This window comes from Nelumbo lutea, chromosome 4 (genome assembly GCF_056320005.1).
Source record: "Nelumbo lutea isolate HS-2025 chromosome 4, American lotus-T2T, whole genome shotgun sequence".
NCBI lineage: Eukaryota > Viridiplantae > Streptophyta > Magnoliopsida > Proteales > Nelumbonaceae > Nelumbo > Nelumbo lutea.
This window is the reverse complement of record NC_142687.1, coordinates 78,891,909-78,895,653: the sequence shown is the minus strand read 5'-3', so window position 1 is coordinate 78,895,653 and position 3,745 is coordinate 78,891,909. Positions and strand designations below refer to the sequence as shown.

At 38.3% G+C, this 3,745-nt stretch overlaps 1 long non-coding RNA gene across 1 annotated transcript; it reads left to right on the top strand.

Moving 5' to 3' along the window:
- The first annotated feature begins 540 nt into the window (after positions 1 to 540).
- Positions 541 to 2,472, top strand: LOC148861220 (uncharacterized). The gene is made up of 2 exons (XR_016094837.1): positions 541 to 1,524; positions 2,169 to 2,472. It is a non-coding gene; the product is annotated as an uncharacterized LOC148861220 (long non-coding RNA).
- Positions 2,473 to 3,745: the final 1,273 nt, after the last annotated feature.

Here is a 3,745-nt window from a genome sequence, read left to right as displayed (position 1 = left end):
ATGAATAACATCTTCTCCTTATCGCCAGGGTGCACGCTTATCTAATTGTGGCCTGAAAAGGCATCCATAAAACTCACCAGTTGGGCTCTTCTTCATTTGTCTTCACATGCCCAATGCATGTGGAAATTTAAATGTAAAACACAATGTTAAATGCAAAGCCACATGTAAAACCCAATAGGAAATGCATGTGTAAAAACCAAAGTGTAAAGTCAAATATTAAATGTAAAACCAACATGTAAAATCCAATGGAAGATGCATATGTAAAAACCAAAGTATAAAACCCAATCTCATAAGCATTTCCTAATTACAAATGTGTGATATTCATAAGCATTTCCTAATTACAAATGTGCCATTATTTATTTACTTGAATTTTCTAATAATTGCTAAAGTGTCATTCACCACAAGAAAAATGGTCTAAGCCAGCGGTTTAGACCCGGTGGTCTTACTGACCGCCACTGTAGTGCTATCTAAAGAATTCCTGCATTGGATTCGAGAATAGATGCGGCGGTTTAAAAGAACAGACACAACGGTTTTAAAATTAAACCAGTCGAATACAATCACGCAGCCGCGGGGAGTCTAACTTTTTTTCGCAGAAATACAAAAGTTTTTCGATCCTAGGTTTTTGACGAGAGAGCGCGACGGAGAGTTTCAAGCAGAGAGAGCGCAACAGAGATGGAGGGTTTTTTCTATGCTTTCATTCTAGTGAAATCCCAGTTCGAGTGTTTCCAATCAAAGAGAAAGGGTTTTTTCACCGAACAGTTTCTCGTTTGCTCGAGAGACAAGAGTTTCAAGTAGAGAGAGAGCGACGGAGATGGAGGGTTTTTTCTCGGAATTAGTCACTCAAGTTGTTGCCCACTTACGCGGTTCTTTTTCCAATCTGTGATAAACCTCAGAGGAGATGGGTACAGAGCATGACCAATCGGTTCTTGCCCCGACAACCACTGCTGTCGCCAACGGTCAACCACGACAGAAGGGGCTATGCCCCGCCATCATCTTCCACCGACGCCCCAGTTTGAATCATGTTCGAGTGTTTCCAATCAACTCAACCGAATCGGTCACTCAAGGGACTATGACAACATCATTTTTTCTTCCGCGAGGGAGAGACTCGGAATATAATCTATAGCAGTTATCTCGAAGAATATAATCTATCGATCCCGGTGTCTAATGGTCTGCTTCTCTTTTTGATACTCCTAGATTCCATTAGAGAACGAGGAGAGATTCGGAAGCAGCAGTGAAATCGAGTATTCCAATGGAATAGAGACGGATGTGTCGTGTCCTCTACCTGCTCCTCTATGGCAGCTTAGAAGAAAGTGCCTCGTCATGTTGGCATCTCTGGATTGATGGAGAGAGGTGGAGAGATTGAAGAAGATTTGCAATCCCACAGAAACATCTATGATAAGATTTTTGTGGCGGTTGGAAAAGAAGTAAAAGAGAATGAATCCACTCTACTTTGGACATTGAAGAACTCGAGAGGGAAGAAGATATGCATCCTTCATGTTCATCAGCCGGCACAGTTCATCCCAGGTCCGAGTTAGTGGGATCTAAACTTTTGGAAAATAAACTTTACTGATTTATTTCCTTTTATATAATTTAATATTTGAATGTTCCTTTCCTAATTTTCATTGTTGTGAGTTCTAGAAAACTCCCTGGAGTTTCTATGACTACAGCAAATTGATTGTCTGGATGAATTCAGGATAAATTTAGTTGAACTCGATGCAATCGATTCTAGCTTTTAACCATGGGGTTATCTGAAATAAGTAATCTTGAACAGTAACTAAGAATTTATCAGCCATTATCAAAATGATAAGTTGTGGGCAAAATTTTAAGGACGAGGGAGTGAGGATTATATAAGTCCATTAAGCCCTGTGAATCTGTTCCAAGTCTGAAAAAGTAGGATGAAGTTAATCTAAACTGACTTCTTTTCCAAGAAATGTACAATTGATGTTGGAAGCCATAGTCTTCTCTGAAGTATTTATGAGCATGTATGATCAATCTACATCTTCACTTCACCTCACCCCCCTACTCCCATCCCATACATAAAATGGTAAAGGTAAAATGATTCTCCAGTTCTTCTGCAACGTCTTGATCCTGTAATCACATTTTGTAGTTCTCATTGATTATTAATGTTTTTTCTTTATTTTTTGCCATTTATCTTTTCTGATTTGCAGTGGGTACAAAGTTTCCAGCAAACAAAGTGAAGGAACAGGAAGTTAGGGCATACAGAGAGCTGGAAGAGCAAAGGATGCATAATATTCTAAATGAATACCTTGTCATATGTATTAACCAAGGGGTATTGTTACTTTTTCTTTTCCCTGCTAGTCTTTCAATCAAAGTGATAATTGAATGAAAAAAATTCCTTTATCAATTGTGGAATTGAAATAATGACAAGCAGATTTACCTAAGTAAATGGTTGAAAATAGAGGAGGGACATCATTTCTTGTACTCTTTTGAGTATTTAAAGATATGTATATGCATATCATCTGTGTATGTAAATTAGTAACCTAATCGGTCATTTAGGTTTATTGTCAAGATAACCTACTGGTTTCTGCAACATCCGGAGATGATATGTAGTATCTGAGTTGTCTATTGGATGGGGACCCTATACATTGACCATGTGTGATTCCCCCAGACAAGGTCAGCCCTATACCCATTGACTCCCCAAATGATATCAACTGTCAAAAGATTAGGTGGAGATTGTTATGCTTCAGATATTGGATTTTCAATGCATAGGAGTTCCAGTGTATCAACAGTTCAATGCTAATGCATTTGAATTCTCACTTGAATTTCAATTCACACAATAGCTAGGGAAGAGGGAAATGCTAATACAATGACACACAACAAAATAGTGATAAAAATAGCACATTTAGGGGTTGGTGTTTAAGTTTTCATAATGACTCTTGCTTTTCACTCCAATATTTTAAGACCTACTATTTGAGCATCCCTTGTTTTTGAGAAAAAAGGCACTCTTATTAAGGACAAGTATAACAGTTCTTCTGTTATCTAATAAATACAACTAACCCTTGAAAAAAAAAACATTATTACTCTCTAATACTAATTAATAAGGGGTAGGCTATGTGGGGTCCTAGAAGAGTGGAGTGAATTCACATCTAACCTCTGCGTTTTCTTGCATGAAGTTTTCTCTGACTCAAACCCATGTTCTCATCTACACGAGGTAGACTTCAGATCTTATAAAACAAAGCAGTCTTATTGATTTTCATGAAAATTTACACTGGAATCATATCTAAACAGGGAAAGAGAGGGTGTATTTGTATCCCCTCCAAATCTGCCATCTAGTCCATTCAGTGAAATCAGCCAACAAGAGTACTTGAAATCTCTATCCTTTCCACAAGCACAGGTCCATGTTTAGAAACGGACATCTTAAGATTATCGTGATAGGGTTCAGTTCCTTAGTTGGGGTCATGTCTAGGTTGATAAAATCCACTAGGAAGTGACAACCCTCTATCCTAACAATGACGTCCTCAATAACACTTTAAGGAGTCTTGATTGACCAATCAACGAGTTGTAGAATTATTGGGGTAGGTTTTAACTCGCTGACCCTGAACTTGTCATAAATAGACGGAAGTAGATTTATACTGGCCCCAAGATCCAATAGGGCCCAATCGAAGGTTATTCTAGAGATCACACAGCTTATGAGAGGAGCAATAGGGTTTTTCATTTTTCGGGGAAGTTAGTTTAGGAGAGTTGCACTAACATCTGCCGAGAGCATCATTTTTTGTGGGGCCAA